This window comes from Gymnodraco acuticeps, unplaced genomic scaffold, assembly GCF_902827175.1.
Source record: "Gymnodraco acuticeps unplaced genomic scaffold, fGymAcu1.1, whole genome shotgun sequence".
NCBI lineage: Eukaryota > Metazoa > Chordata > Actinopteri > Perciformes > Bathydraconidae > Gymnodraco > Gymnodraco acuticeps.
In genome coordinates this window covers 1,028,920-1,046,752 of record NW_022990966.1, presented here as the reverse complement: position 1 = coordinate 1,046,752, position 17,833 = coordinate 1,028,920, and positions in this window count along the sequence as shown.

Here is a 17,833-nt window from a genome sequence, read left to right as displayed (position 1 = left end):
GGAGTGGAAAGACAAGTGTGCTTCCTCGCCTGGTCTTCATTTTGTACCTCGTTTTCCACTACCACCTTCATCATCACCATCAACATCACTCCGCTCCAGCACACTGACCCTGTGACCCCTCCCCCACATCACTCACGGGTCATCAGTAAGAAGAAAGGGGGATTTAACGGCTAACTTGGCCCGGGAAGGCCTGTGGAGGCGGGGGCACGTCTCAGAGAATTCCAATTTTCAGCTGACTTCCCCCCCCTCCCCTCTCCCCTTCCCCCTCCCCTTCCCACTGAGCTTTTCTGTTCTCACTGAGCAGCAGAGAGAAAACATCTCCCCTCATTTTTGGGGGGTTGATTATTGGGGCTGGATAGCACGTCTGTCAGGATTCCACTGATGAGGAACAGAGACGCCAACTCTCTCAACGCACGATTTTGTAGAAACATGGCGAATGATCTGTCGAGGGGAGAATGACTTAAAGCAGCAGTTAGACATTTTGGTGAAATATGCTTATTCACTCCAGCTTAGAGTTACATGAGAACTATGTTACGTTTGTGTATGTGAGCTCAGCATAAAGACTGTAAACAGATGGAAACTGCTAGCTAAAATTATACATTGTTTGTATAATCTTTACGGAAACCTTTGCAAAGACCCAAGCTTTTTTGCCCTGTCTTTATGCTATGCTATGTTTAGCTAACTGTCCTTCCATGTTGGACAGATATAAGAGTGGTATCAATTTTCTGCATCAAAAAAATGTATGGGCACATTTCCCAGGATGTTTAAAATCATAAAAATGACCACTTGCATATTTACAGGGGGTTATGTGTCCGTTTTAAACCACCATGACCTGACTAGGAATCTACCAAAGTGTGTGAACCGTCAAACTAAGTGGAACTAAAGGAGCCACTGAATAAAGAAGATCAAGGCGAAGACCAACATTTATGATGTAGGTGCTTTATGTACTGACATTACACTTACGTATACTATCAAAGTGATCAAAATGAGATGCAGAGACTCGTGTAAGTGACTGGTGCGGGCCAAGAAAGAGCCTATCAACATGGCCCTTATTTTTACACTTTACACCAAACAAACAAGTTATAACTTCCTTTTTTGGTGATCTTTTGATGTGCTGGTAATGTTTTTGTTATCTTTGGATGGACCAAGGCTAGCAGTAAGTGTGCTGTACTGTCCTGTACTGTAAAGTATTCCATTTGTAGCCTTTGCGCTAAGTAAACAAGAGTTCATATTTGACATACAGGAGAATCCAATCTTTCCATCCAAATCGTGAAAAAGTAGAAAAGCATATTCAAAAAATGTCAAAGCAGACGTGAAACTGCCTCGTTAAAGGGGACTTCTGCTAAACAACAAGCGACTTCAAACTACCGGCTGGGCGAAATAAGGAATTGAGGAATGAAATTAGGTTTTGTTGCCCAAGAAATGAGACTAAAGGATTAAAGGATCAAGCAGGAAATCACAAATGCAATCCCATCTTTTCTCTGAAGAGCCTCGTATCACCCATTGAGGGGCGAAGTCATTGGAGGGCATTTGTTCCTCTTCAACTCACTGCTTCACTTCTGAGGCTGAAGCCGGGGGGCATAAGAAGAACTGGGAAGAATTGAGAGAGGGTCTTGTAGAGTTATTCTACACTGATCAATAACGCTATTAAGCACTAATGCATTCAGTGGAAGCAGACTCAATTTGATTGTGAAGCTTTATTTGAACATGGCAGGAAGCAGCAGCACATCAAAGGGAGGCTTTGTGCACAGAGGACCAGATTAAGGCCTCTGACGCAAGGATGGACCCGGCCAAGAGAAGGCCATGAATACACACAATCACACACACACATCAAGGAAAACTGCTTCAGCACACGAGCCAACACACTGCAAAGGCATTCAATCTAATTCCACATTGTCCATTCGCTTTCACTGGGAGTCTACAGGCGCTATAAGGAGGCATCAAAAAAGTCAAGATTTGACTTTACTTCTATACTGATTGTCTAAAAGATGCATAAAGCAATCATAAATAACCATGTTAAAGGAATACTTTAGGGAAAGGTTCATCATTTGGGAAATCATCCCCTGACAGTAAAAAGGCACATCGTCCCAAAAGGCCAAACTATTACCTCTCACCCAGCTTTGGTTTCTAATATGCACTTTTGATGAACAAGTATTGTTCCCTAGAGAGTCGTGTTAAGGATGTGGCGGCCATGTGTGCTGTCTGATGAGGTCACCATTCAGAGATGGAAACAAACACCAATAACATCCATGTGTTTGGGAATTCTTTCAACAAGGCTCAGATATTTCCTGAATCATCTGGCAATGTCGTTTTTAGCAAAAGTTAAAATGTGTTGTATTGGTTTTGGGACTATTTTCAGTGGTGGATGGATACAAATGTTATTATTTACAGTAGCTCTATGGAAGAAAGGAATATGCTACTGTGTTATCAAACTCTGGATCAATTCATTGTTAGTTTGGGTCTGTTCTCATGATTTTCAGCCATAAGACAATAAAGTGTCTCACTGGCCGTACCCTTTAAGGTGTTCTAGTAAACACTGCTGCATGCTTCCCTTTGTTCCAAGGCTCACTCCAATTTGTTTGGAAATTGTGTTTTATTTTAATTTGATCAAGGACAGTGCACACGAAGCAGTCTATGCGGTCTATGAAACAGTTCCTCGGTTCACTTCCCACAGTTAGTATGTCTGAGAAATAGCTATTTTAGAGGTTGTATCTAAGTATAGCAAGAAGATGTCGTTATTTGATTTGCATCAGTCATACTAATGAAACTGAGGGACACGAGGACAAAGAAAGCGCCTGGCTGAACTAAAAATACAACTCCAGTCATTTAGACTAACCGTGTTAATGTTCATTTCCTGCAGCAGAGGAGTAAGGAATGAATGTTCTTAAAAAACAAAACAGAAACTGTCCACACATTACCCCTCTCCCTCCTCCTTTCCTACTTTCCCTCCACCCCCACCTCCTACTTTTTTTACGATGCCCTGCTTCCTAATAAACTTTTGTGGTGTTTGGAATCCATTAGGAGCAATATCCCACTTCTCAAAACATCCTGGCTCATTCTGGGGGAGTGGAGCAAGGAGACGGAGGAGCCGCGGGAGAGGAGGGCCTCACATTTCCATTTCTATTGAATGCAGACTGATGGGGGATTTAAGCATGGAGAGCAGGGCCGCTGAGCGTACAGTCCGACGGTGAAGAGAAAGGATCGGGGAGGATCTCAGGGGGAGAACGCACTGTTAGCTATAAACGTTCTTTGGATATTATCTATTGTTTTCAATTCAATATATTTTAATAAAACTTAAATGTTATTTAAGTGGTGGGGTTTCCTAAAACATAGTGAATAGACAAAAGAAGAACTATGACAAAATACATCAAATGTTGGATTGTCGTTTTAGATGATTATTGAGCTGTTAGCATGTTAACAGGATGCTAGCTATTAGCCTGTTGCAAAGACAGACACTTGAATCACTGCAACACCAAACTGTGAGAAGTATTTGGCATTGAAAAGTTCAGACTAACAGGAGACACATGCAACAATGAAATGTTCCTCACAAACAAATTAACCATGTAGTTCACTCCTTCAGTCCTTGCGTCATAAATCTGTTTAGCAACAGTTAGCTGGTAAACTTTGTTTGCTAAGTGTAGAGAGGGTTGTTGTGTTTCTCGGTAAAGGACAATGAAAGTGTCTTGTTTCTTTCTCGCAGGACGATTTGGTTAATCAGAATAACTAAATAAGTGCAACTTCAATGGCAAGGTCACTGCTTTAAACACAGCTTTTAGGGATCTGAGAACTCGTTATTGAAGGGACTTTTACTTTCAATCCTTCCTTTATAATTTCCCTCCCTTTTCACCTTTGCATGTACAGGTATTGTCACAGGCCGCTTTTACTCATATGTATTCCCACCATATCAGTTCTAGTGGGTGTTATCAAGCTCCAAACAAACCTTTAATCCAATTCAGATAGCAGGCACTCAAGTGTCGCAACAATTGTTCCCACAGTGTGAAAGTAAGCCACTATCTGGAAAACACAAGGGCTGCAAGACAAATGTGTGGCGGGGTGCCAGCGGGGGGAGGTACAGGAGCGAGGGGCCTGAGATTACAGACAAAGCAGGAGTAAACAGTGCCTTCAGATAAAAAAACAAGACCGGGTACTTTTAACAATAGTTCTTTCCTGGCAGGGAGCGACAACAAAGCGCCTTCCTGTATGCGAGCCCCCTTGCATGCGCCCTTACTTCCCGTGGACGCTCAGACATGTGGCTCACCGCAGACACATCAGCGCTGACCGACCCCACGTGCCGTCAACCTTTGACCCCCCGCGCCGCTCGCTCTCACACCACACTGCTGGAAGAAGTGATCAGATGCTTAGTGGAAAAGTACTCCATTACAAGCTAAAGATTCTCCTTCAAAATCCTATTCAGGGCAGAGGTGTAATCAACAAAATGCACATAACATTTTGACAGTTTGAAGACTCATTCTGCAGAAGAACAAACTGTGTGACTGCTACATTATTACATCACCCCATCTCATAGAAGATTCACTTGAGAGTTAAGTAGAAAAAACTGACATTTGATGTTCTTTTAAAGATTTTTCTGTGAATCTTGCTATAAGTGAATTGTGGGATGATTTTACTTTTGGACTTCAAAAGGTTATTGAAATGTAACCAGATTGCCTTTAGCTACTAAAAACGTGTAGACCTGCGAAACATTTCTAGAAGCCCCAGTTAGACATTGCTTTTGAAGCTTCTTATAACTTGAAAAGTAAGTAGTAAAATATTACAGTGCAATATATGCCTTTGGAAAGTAGTAAAAAGAAATTATAACATAGCATAAAATTGACAAGTACAAGTATGAACAATGTGTACTTGAGTTAAAGTACGAAGTTACTTTCCACAGCTGGAGAACACGCACACAAGGCAGTCCCATAAGAAATCAATATCATTGGAAATGTTGTTTGTTCCCACTCCCACTCATTGGATCCTGTCTGACTCAGCTCAAAACAGCACAAACATCTCCAAGGGGCAAACAACAATGGAGAGAAGAAATAACGGTTCAAACTGGGTAACTGATTCATTATGTCTGTCTTGCTTTTATAAGTTCTGGCAACACTCACTTGGCTGAAGAAAAAAAACATATCTCTGGATGGCACATCTCTGTGGACACCAGAAAGCCTCTTTCCTTCTAAATCATGACTATAAATGACGTTTGTGTGCTCCATGCTTTTATGATTTCAGCCGAGGAGGGGGCTAAGGATCATAAAAAGAAAAGAGAAAAGGAGAACACAGGGCTTGTGGGTAATTACGGCGCAGAGTGGTAGGAGAGGGAGCGTTTGGGAAAGACTCGGGGCCAGATGTGTGAGGAATGTTCTGGCTGCTGCAGCGTGCAGAGGTGGGTGGATGGATGGATGGATGGGTGGGTGGGGGGAGAGAAGACCAGTCGAATAACACAGCCTGCAGATCGTTAAAGAGCTGTCAGGCCTCCAGCGCTCTACTGTGTATTTCACATCATCTCGCAGAGCAGCTACAGCCTCACCTTTCTGCCTGGAAGCAGAGTGGAAAGAAACCTTGCACTTTTACTCGTATTGTACTCAAGTATCCACTTCATTTTTTAATTTACTGGATTTTAGGAGGAAATATTGCACTTTTCAGGGATGGCAATTTGACTAAACGTTCTCAACAACTATTAAATGGAGTTAGCTGAAATGTTGTAAAGACAGTCATGGTCCCCAGAGGATGAATCAAACTTTCCTCAAGTTGACTTGTTCAAATACTTTGGTTAACAACCACACACCTGCAAAACTAATGGCATTCCCATCAGCCTAAACTGCACTCTTTTGGGCCAATTAGCAAATGTGAGCATGGTAACACTCAGGGTGTTTCTCAATGTCGAGGACGCTTGCTTGGTAGCACATGTCTTCCGAGTCACTTGCTTCAGAAGCGAGGCAAGAATCCTTCCTAGCCTCGGGAAACGAAGAATTGTGGAACAGGCTAACAGGTGTGCAGGTGTGCGTCATATGCGAGGCCCCGCCTTAAATGGAGTGCGATTTCCGCCAAAGATTTGGAAATTGGTCCGTGCGCAAAGCATTGTGGGGATTTTAAGACCGCGGAGTCTACACATGGGCAGCCTCGAAATGTCTCGCTACGAAGTACGCCGCCCTCGGTAGAATTCAAAGTATGCTAGACATTGGAACAGTCCTTCGGCGGCACTCGATGACATAGTATGCTTGAAGTAGTGGCTCTGGAGCAGCCTTCGTCGACATTGAGAAACACCCTCAGGAACCACAATAGCAAACATGGCGTCCACCATACCTGCTGAACATCAGCATGCTAACATTGTCACTGTGTGCATCTTAGCATGCCAACATTAGCATTTAGCTTAAAGCACAACTGTCCCTGGTCAAGCAACTATCCCTTTCCTCTATGATGAGTAGAAGCAAGATTTACCACTTATGAGCACATTGTTACAGATGACTCCTTGTGTTTTCAAATGTTATGGACATGACCTGTTACAACAAGCAGTGTCTACTTGGGGTTCCTTGTAACATTTCAGTTGTTTATGAGTTTTGTTTTCATATGAATAACTGGTCAAGATTGGTCAAAACACCAAGTAGTAAACAATGCTTGAAAAATGCCCAAAAATGTCCCTCTAAGAGTTCGAGGGGTTCAGACCTGTATTACATTACATTGCATTTAGCTGACGCTTTTATCCAAAGCGACTTACAATAAGTACATTCGACCAGGAAGACACAACCTTGAAGAAAACAGAATCATATAAGTATATCAGGTTTCATAGAGCCAAACATTTCAAGTGCTACTCAACTGGCTTTAGGTAATCCAGTCCTTTATTAGTATAAAAGTGCTTCGTTAATCGTTCTAACGCTCGAAGTGGAGTCGAAAGAGATGAGTTTTCAGTTTGCGCCGGAAGATGTGCAAGCTATCTGCCGTCCTGATGTCAATGGGGAGCTCATTCCACCATCTTGGAGCCAGGACAGCAAACCCACGTGTTTTCGCCGATGGGAACTTGGGTCCCCCTCGCAGCGAGGGCGCAACGAGTCGTTTGGCTGATGCAGAGCGTAGTGCACGCGCTGGGGTGTACGGTTTAACCATGTCCTGGATGTAGGAAGGGCCAGATCCATTCGCAGCACGGTAAGCAAGTACCAGTGTCTTGAAGTGGATTCTAGCAGTTACCGGAAGCCAGTGAAGGGAGCGGAGGAGCGGAGTGGTGTGGGAGAATTTAGGAAGATGATGGGAACCACTGGACCAAACTACTGCACTATTTGTAAAGTGGTTTAAACTAGCTCTAACTTTAGCAACTACAAAAGTAAAAGGCAACTTACATATTGATGTATCGTTATTTACGATCTAAAAATGCCGTAAATGGTAATATATCATCACAATTACACATTTACCTGTTTTAGGATAACTTTTTTTCTTGTGGTACTCTAAGTCTATTTGCAGATAATACATCTGTACTTCTCCTTAAGTAATAAAAGTATTTTTGGTACTTTTATTTAAGTAAATCATCGGCATACAGCCGCATCACCGAATGCCATACTCAGATCAATCAGAGCCACAAGAAGCTGGGAATTTACTCATATGAGCTACCCACAATGCACCTGGAGTGCTCAACCTGCGTCACAGGCAGATAGCAAAAAAAATATATAAAAAAACCGCCCTCCATCTGCTTCCCATCATCCTCATCCATCTCCTCTTCCTCCCCCCACCCCTGTCATGCAGACTCTCTCTAACTCATCCAAGCCTCCACCACAACCTCTGGTGCTGTGGAATGGATAAAAAGACCACAACAGCTGGGTCTGACTCCTGACCAGGACCACCCCTCCAGACCTGACCAACAAAACTCCCTCTCCTCCTCCTCCACCAACACCACCACCTCTTTGAGTCTGGTCCCACATGTTTCAGAGACAGAGCCGAGAGACGTTTTTCCCATTACTGGCTTTGTTTATGCAGTGATTTATTTAGGTTTTGCATTCATTAAAATTCATTAACAGAGTTTTGATAAATGAGCTGCTTCGTCTGAGCTTATAAAAGGTGTGTTTACAGTTACAGAGGAAACAAATCAAAGTTATGACATATATACAAAAATCTATTTTCCATGTTCCTTCTCGAGCGCTTCAGGGCCAATATAACCCAAAATGTACATGGTTCAAATAAATTCCTGATTGTGCCTTTAAGTCGGGAGCGTGTTGTTTGTTCAGCTGCCGAGCGCCTCAGAGAGAAACCCGGGGAGGCCGCGGAGAATTCATACCATTCATCACAGAGGGAGCGGGAGGAGGAGGAGGAGGGGAAAGAAAGAGCGAGGAAATGAAGAGACAAGAGTGTGTGGTTTTTTCTGCTCTGCTGAGTAAGGAGAGAGGTAAGCTCAGCTTTCTGACAGCTGGGCTGTGAAACCTCTGCTCCTCTGATTGACTGCTCCTGCCTCCTTCATGGGGCCGTTCTGTACAAATCACCTGACATCTGCAGCAGCGAGGTTAAGAGTCATTTCAGTTCTACGCTCTCAGTGAGGATGTGTCGTTTTTCACTTTGAGGACACTGTTGAGTGTGATTCACATTGCACATGCAACAACAATTTGGTTCTTTTGAAGACAACATTTCAGGACGTTAGAATTTTAGAAACGTAGAATTAGATTGGGAGATTGAGTCCACGCCCAAAGCTTGAACTAAGAAACAATTAGCTTAGATTAGCATAGCACAAAGACTGGAAGCAGGGGGAAACCGTTAGCTTGGATCAGTTCATAGTTCAAACAACACACCAACACGTTTTAAGCTCCCTAATAATCACACTATTAATGATCTCACTGGTTAATTCTTTCGCAAACAGAAAACAACATGTTGTGGTTTAAGGAGGAGCACAGTTTGGGTGCCGTGACTTCCTGGAGTCTTGTTACAGTGTGTTTGCCACGCAACTTTAGGAAAATATACAGATTTAGCTAAATGTTCCAACATTGTTGTGAAAACAATGTTGGGTCATTACAAATGTGCCTTTTCTTCATTGTTGTTTTAATCTTATCTAGATTATTGCATTATCCGTCCATTTTTTCTCCAATTTAATTTTTTTTTAAAGGGGAAGAAAGCAATAGTAATCAAAAAATGTTTGGTCAAATTTAGTGAATGTCCTCGATACGCTAGCTGGCCGAGCTGTGTACAATTAAAAACAACCTAGCGTTGATATCCTGGCCTGGCTTTGAAAATGGAAAAAATATTCTAGCCAATCAGCAACAGCTGCTTGTGCACAGGACAGGGGAAATGCCAAGGATGTATAAAGAGAAAGGCATTGGGAGTGAGACGGAGAGTACGTCTGTTTGGGTGCTGAGTGCTGACACATTTTAAATCAACAATGCTTCTCCAGAATTGCTCACTCCAGCTTTAATTGTTGAACCTATAAAATGTCGATTTTTTTTTTAAATGTCTTGTACACTTTCCGAGTTCACAAAAGAAGAACTAGGCTTTTCAGCACTAACTAAAGCTCTAATGTTGAAGGATAAGTCTTGAAGGCTGTCCTTGAAGGACTGTACCAGAATCAACAGAGACAGGAACCTGTGATCCTGAGTAACGTCTGGATACGGAGTCACGCTAATGTGAAGACATACACGGACCATCTGGGTACTTATGGGAACATGCAGGCTTCTTTACAGTCTCTATTACAGCTGTTATCATCACAAAGCAATCATCATGGTATGTTTCAGTTTGTTGAAAGCAGAATACGGGCAGTTGGTAGGGCAACAAAACATACAAAGTAAACTGACAATATCTATTAGTGGAGAGTGACTTAACAATGACTCAAACTGAGATGCATCTCTAAACTGCTCCCACTTCCTCAGTCATGTCCGAGGCCATGCCAGAACCTTGCTTCATCCTGTTACTCACTTCAGTTGCACCAGCGCTGCTACACACGACTGTCTCATCAGCACTTCTCACTTCCCCAAAAGCTTTGAAAAACACTTTGGGATGGCTGAATCCAGATCAGGAGGAACACAGCCTCTGTGGTCAGGGAATAATCCTAACCACGTAAACCACGCTGTGCCCAGAACAGCTGTGATCCCTGCTGATTCAACATAATACTAATGCTGCGGAGGGATTTCTACCATTCGACTATGTTTGGAGTAAAATATTTTGACATAATCACATTTGCTATCATACCAGCGCCCGTCGGAGCCGAGCTGAGGCCGGGGCGAAGGCACCGGGACAAGATAAATAAGGAAGGGCAGGAAAATAAACCACACAGAGAAGTTGTTTTGAGAGCCCCAATCGTTTATTACCCTCAATTTTCAGGGGCTGAAATTTCAGCCTCGCTGTGAGGAGAAACTCGAACCGATGGTCCAGCTGTCCACAGCCTGCCAAAGTTGAGAAAACCTCCGCCGCACACGCTCTCCCAGACCCACTCCCACATTTCCCCTCCTGTCTCATCTCTCCCAGCCAGGTAATCAATGGGAAACACACACCCAAACGCACACCCAAACACACACGGCTGTGACAGGGAACAGGACGCACTGTTGTGACATGTGGTAGGCCACACAAACAAATCTGTCTCAGGGCTGGGTAACCATGTTCCCCGTTGTATGTTTTTATGTTCTTCTGCTTGTTCCCACTATACAGCGAGAAACCTCTGATAGGAGGCCAAACATTAAAAGCATTTAACGTTTTTTATTTTCCAGCAAGCAGAGGGGATATGTGGTTGAAGAAGCCCTGGGGTACTTTCAAACTCCTCCAGCGCAAGCATTGCTCCAATGTGAAAGAACAAGAACATTCAATGATTTCAAAAGATGATATATCATCTTGCTTTCCCATGTAGTTCATTTAACATAGGCCACACAAAAAGACACTCAACTGATAGACTCTCAGTATGAATCCAACATATACAATAAAATATAAATGTGAAGAATTGAGATGTGTTGGAAATAGGTCAAATCATCTATTATTGATGTGGGGAACAGTTTGTGGACACTTCAAAGTTGAAACGTTAAAAAACGTATTTTAAACTATTTCTGTTAAACTTATTTCATTTCTTTTTAATGATTGTTAAAAAAGGGTTAGACCAAAACTAGACCACTGCTATTAACAAGCCATGTAACTAATAAAGTATTGTTTTCAAATGTCCCTACTCCTGTTATTCAAGTCCCTGAAGTGTTAGCCTCTGCACAACTTCAATCATGACTGTCTCTGCTTTATTTAACAGTGATCATGGTCTGCTGGCCCAGAAAGCCTTTCTTTTCTTTCCTCTTGTGTATCTCGCACAGGAGGAAGGAAGGCCACTCTGACCGCACAGCGACTCATTATCAACGTTTCTGTCACACACAGTGAATTAGTGACCTTGGGCACCGGACAATGAGAAGTTGTCTTATCAGTCTCCTCTGGCAGTCTAGCAGTCTGTATCTGGGACACTTATCAGAAAGCTAACTCTCCCACAGCCTCCCACTCAGCTCAGATACAGGAAAGTATGAGTAACCATGGCTACGTGAGTTCATGGTGCGATAGATCAAAATCATCGAGTCTTGTATTTGTGTTACGATATTTATCTTCCAACACTTTTCACATAAGATAATGAATTACTTGAAATTACCTTTTTTTTCTTCTTGTAAATACAGATGGTATTTTGGTACAGCCTGTACTTCTTGGAAAACTAAACATCTCAGAGGTGTAGGACACGTGCAGACAGAGATTGAACAAGCATTTATACATTTTTGTCACCATTTGGGGGAAGCACTGAAAGCTTAAAACACAACTTGGACATTTTATTAGCATAAAAAGTTGTTTAGGCTAACGTGTTAGCAACAAAAAAAGCCTATTTACTATTAAGTACACATTTAGCCAACAAGAAGCTCCATTATCATTCATAGATTGGGTTTGAGTCCACCTGATTACCTTTAGTCCAATATTCACTCTCCTTTAAACCTTATTTTGGTCTCCACCAACCCATCAGTGGAACATCTGGCGTTTTAGCTGCTCAATTCTCCAGCTAGTTTCTACCTTTGTGTACAGTGGATTTATCTGAGCTTTTTGACTGAAAACAGATATTCCACTGATCAAGAGTTGGTTATGGAAACACATCATGAAATGTAGCAATGCATTCATGAGCTTTATTGGGCCCGCTGGAAACGCAATTTTGGCGAGAAACATTTTTATTTGGTACACCTGTACAGTCTAATGCAACCCAATACAACAGTTCTGCTATAAAGTCTACTTTTATGATAACTTATGATACTTCTATAATATTCATTTTTACTGTCATAAAGGTGTTTATTCAAGTATATACTTTAGCACTGAGGTCATAGTTAGTGGTGTTGATGTACTGGACTGCATTGTATTTAGAGGTGTTTCTAATTCTCAGAAAACCCTCATTCGTTAACACCAAGTAAAAGTGAGGGCTGGATGCAATCTGGTTCAACTCCTACTTTAACTATTACATCAAGCTAATATAGTTAACTTCACATATTAACAACAATATTACCAAAACCAATGCTTGATTATGATTTTGTGAAGTTAAACTTTATGGCAGGACTGTTGGTTTGGACTGCATTACATTGTAGATGTCACCTTATAATATAGTCACTAAGTGTATTTAAACTATAATAGTTTCCCCAAAGATAATTTGCTTTAACCTTAACATAATTATATTAGAGTAGCATAATAAAAACTATTCAAATCAGGCTCTAATGTCCTCTAAAATATTATTTTTCATCTCATAATCACACGTTTGATTTGACATAAAGTGTACATGTACAACGACTATGTCAACAAAAACGTGACTTTAGCACTTTTGTCAAAATACATTTTGTGGCAGAACTATTGTTTTGGACTGCATTAGATCGTAGATGTGTACATAAGATAATGGTCACTACATTTATGTAAACAAAACAGTGATATAAAACACTTTGTTTCCCAACAGGATTCTTTCAACCAGGAGAATATAACTCCATTATAGTAGAACAATCGAAACTTCCATATTTAAATGGTCTTACATTATTGTTTTTATTACCCTAATGATAATTATAATTGACATAAAGTCCATAGGTTTATTTTTTAAATTGCTTTCCTGCTGCACATATGTTATATAGCGCAAAATAGATCAATGTAAGTGTATTGTTCAGCTCTGTAGGGGGGCTCTGCCTAAATGCTGTTGTTGTTATGGAAGTCAGTGGTGGTGGTAGAGACGTTCAACAAGTGCCAGAGCAGAATGAAGGGCGGAAGAGGGTACAGGGGAGGAGGAGCAGGGTTCATGGGCCAGCAGATGTTTCAGCTTTTGGGTTTTGGCTAGAAAAGGGCAATTAAGAGCTGCTCTTAATGAGGCTGGCAGCCACCCCATAAACTGTCTGGTTCGGTGAAAGAGCTGCTCATTAGACGGAGCTGCCCAGAAAAACGCCCGCCTCCCCCTCCTCACCCGCAGCACCCATCGCCTCCACTCTTACTAAAACAGGAAATGATGGATCAGACATTTGAAAAATGGTATGCTAGCATTGAACAAAGTTACTATTTTATGTCTGGCTTCACTAACAGATCCTGCGTGTGTGTGTGTGTGTGTGTGTGTGTGTGTGTGTGTGTGTGTGTGTGTGTGTGTGTGTGTGTGTGTGTGTGTGTGTGTGTGTGTGTGTGTGTGTGTGTGTGTGTGTGTGTGTTGTGTGTGTGTGTGTGTGTGTGTGTGTGTGTGTGTGTGTGTGTGTGTGTGTGTGTGTGTGTGTGTGTGTGTGTGTGTGTGTGTGTCCTTGTGTGCCGGCATGTTTGTTGTGCTGAGTGTGGTAATGATGCACATTTTCCATGAGGTAGGTTGCTGTGTACCCTGCAGCATTAAACAGAACATCACTGATGAGAATGGCAACATTAAAATACTAAAACGACCAAAATAGACCCCGCTATGATCCGCAGATCTTGTTTTTCCCACCCTAGTTTATGTGCACATAAACTTTAAATGTATCCGTCAAAGAGCTTGATGCAGAGCCGGAAATCTAGAGTTGTTGGCTTTCTACGGCACAAATGCTGGGAATCACGATCAAACATTGAGTTGGTGATTTTCTTAATGTATCGATCTCTGGTTACCACCACGCTTCCTAGTAAAGTGCAGAGACTTGCAAACTGGTGGAAAGTAACCGAATAAATGTACTTAAGTACTGAACTTTAAGTACAAATGGGACTTTATTTGAGCTTTTTTATTTCCCGCTACTGAACATTTATGCTCTAACACACAAAGGGACCATTTTCGGCGATTTTGCTTTCAATACTCAGCACATTCTTAATGCGTGACTTTACCTTTTAAAGGAATATTTTAAAGTATGGTATACTACTTTTATTTAATTTGAAAGGTTCTGGAAACTGAGGGATTCTCCACTCTCACGCTATGTGGCGTCTTCTTCCCCGCACCTGTCTGGCACAGCGTTCCTATTGAGTCTTGACAAAACTAGGTCATTCGCAAAGCTCTCCCTGGACACGAGCACTGGAAAGAAAATAAACGGCGATGTGAATGGAGCTCCACTGGAGGTGGCCCAGCTTCCTGCCAGGGCCACAGAGGGATGCTGAGAGGAAGGTTAAGATAATGCAAAGTTGTGATAACGTATAGCCGTTTCTGCTTTTTCTTCTATGGCTGTGGAGATAATCATGCCTCTGATATCTAAAACTGTTCCATATTTTGTGTGTGATGTGGCACTCTGAGTTTCCTCCTGGTGCGTTCAATAAAATCTTATAAATCATGCAGGAATTCCTTATCCCATATCTCTTTCATAACTCCCCTCCCCCACCCCTTTTGTCTTTATATCCTTTCAAGCAGACCCCCGGGGGATGTCTGATAGCAATTAGCCTTCTAAACACTTTATAAACAAGTCAGTCACAATACGTATGATCTATTGTTCGTATCACACTGAAGCATAAAACAAGTTTGCGGCACACATGCTGTTGTCATCACCACTAAGACAGGGCTTCTAGAAATATCTGGTGGAAACAAGCCGAGCAGGAAGTGAGTATGAAAAAGCTCAGATGAGAGACAGGAAATCAGGTGACTAGAGTTTTATTGTTTGTTTCCCCCCTCATAGTGTTACGGTGGAAAAAGGTTCTGGCTTAGTTCTAGGGTATAAGCTCCAGACAAAATGGCACAAAAATGCTCACACCTGAACGAGCCATATTTCTCTCTATACTGAGATGTTGAGTCCATATAGTTATGGAATCGATCCCTGCCCCCCCCACATCGTCCCTTAAATATGAGCCCGAGGCGTATGTCTGCCAGATGTCCAGAGAGGGGGGGGTATGAAAGGGCTGAAGAGTGCCAGAGGTGTCTTATATCGGAGGAATTATTACCCTAATGATATAACATAACACATGCCGTCAGTCCCTCCAGGAGAAACAAACCCCGATCTATATTAAAGCCACGTCTCTTTCATTTAACTGACCTTTTTTTGGGATAGCAGGAGGAGGAAGATGATGACGAGGATTTCCCTTTTCCATCCGGGACTTATACACTGCCAGTCTGTACCTGAAAGTACAAAAAGATCACATCACTATCTTGTTTTCCACACACAAAGTAGTATTCTCAACTATAAGTTCACTATATTTCACAAACAATGTACCATACATGACGCTGCTTTAGGTCTTTGAGAGCGAGTTTTTATTTTTCACATCTGTAATTGAGAACTATATGGCAAAAGTGTTTGTCCAACGCTTTAAAGTCAAAACTGCTCCACCAATTGAAAATCTGCTCAAAGATTGTAGGTTAACCCTGCTATGAGAAACTCACATGAATCAGCCTAACATAATAACATTGAGGCTAGCCAACAACATTGTTTCTGACCCAAACCCTGTTCTAAACAGTTCATGTGAATTTTTACCATCAAATCGGGAGATACAGGGTTGTGCGATTTATACAGGTCAGATTGAATGCATTTGTTTGTGCACTAGTCAATCGTTAAATGAAAAACCAAGTTAATTCCCAGGTCAAATGTATGTTAAATGGTATTGAACAGATTGTCTTGTGATTGTAATGTTTTCTTTTATCTAGTCTATATTATGGCAAATGCAGCCGCTGCAATGCAAGAAACATGTCAGACTTGATCTGACAAAGTATAGCAATGTGGTAATACGGTGAGTAAAGAAAAAACAAACATTGTAAATACTATAAATTGCTAGTACAAGTATTAGAAGTAGTAGATGTGTTTGTATAGCGAGGTGTTACAATCTATACAATACAATTAAATAAAATACCAAAGATATTATGGCTTTTAAACTGAACTGAGTGATTACTAGTATCATTTCAGCTCCACTGAGGTGAACATTTACTTTTAGGTCAGAGCCCCAAGCTTGTATGTTCTTATTTTTAAAAGAGACCTTTGTGGCCTCTTTGCTTTAAATAGATGGACAGGACAGATAGTACATGCAGCAAATGGCCCTGGGTTTGATTTGAACCAGGCTGGTTGGGAAAGGACTTAACCTCCGTACATGGGGCGCTCGGGTAGCTCACCTGGCTCATAAAGCTCATAATTTCATTCTAAGGTTTGTCTGATAATTGACCAATGGGCTCGGTAAAAGCCTCCATAATTCCTGCCTACATCCCTGCTTAGCTAACACAAGCTGAAAAGCTCACTGATACAATTCAATAAAAGACATCTGAAATCTATCCTTGAGCTCGTGTAGGTTGTTGTAAACCATATACATGTAGGGAAACTTGATCCACTGACTTGACTAGAGTTATACCATGTAACACACATGTATACAGACCCTAGTAGATGGATATCTAGCCCTCAGCCCCTAGAGCATTTCAGTGAATAGATGAGGAGGAGGGTAGACAGTACCTGACATTTACTTAGTACCACAGGATAGACAGGCCATTGTCTTTGCTGAAATTAGAAACTCTGCCGGAGAAGGGCGAACGGGGGAGAAAGAGGGTGGTGTCAGACAACCTGATATCAATCTAATGAAATAATAGCGAGCGCTCTGATGTGGATATCTGGGATATCTAGGCTTTTTACCCCATTGATAAAGGTCTTTCTCGACCTTGGGAAGCCTGGAGACACAAAGAGGGTGAAACAGTGAACTGAGGCGGTGAACTCTTGTGCACAAACTCACTTTCACTGCCTCGAAAAAAGGAGACGACACATGTCAAATAAAAAAAACACAATAAACTCTGAACCTGAAACTTCTGTAGATGTGACCGCAGGAAGCGCTTTGATAGGCTGACTGAAGTGGCACTGATGAACATCACGGGCCAGACTCGGCGACAGTTTTATCCCACAGGCCGTAAGGCTGTCAATCTCCTGAGCTCACCACTAACATATGTTTATAATACACTGTTGAACTGTACATCTGTTTATCCTACACATGTATTATTCATTACAGTATGCAGTATGTGTTCTATCGTACAGAAATGTATTTTATATTCCATTTTATCTTATTCTTATTTACCTATACTTTCACTACTATATATTTATTATCTTTATATTCTATAGAAACAACACCTACTATCTGTCACTTGCACCATTTTATATTGCACTATTTATTTAAATGTTATGTCATAAGTATTTCGTATTCGCACTGTTGGCAGAGCCTGGGAATTTCATTGCCAACAACAACTCTATTTTACATATGACAGTATAACCTTTGAGTCTTTGAATATAAATACATCTCTCCCCGGGAGTTGTTTTTCTGATTGTACGATGAAAGCTAATATAGTGGTTAACAGCCAGATAGAGAGAGGGAGGGATAGAGCGCATATGGCAGGCAGGGACACATTAATGTAAAGCCAACAGCACAAGCTGTCCTCCTGATCTGTCCCTGCCGTGTCAAAAGACTGGATTACTTTCCCGCGTCTCTGCAGTCGACCAATGGGCTTCTACAAAAACAGCTCAAACCA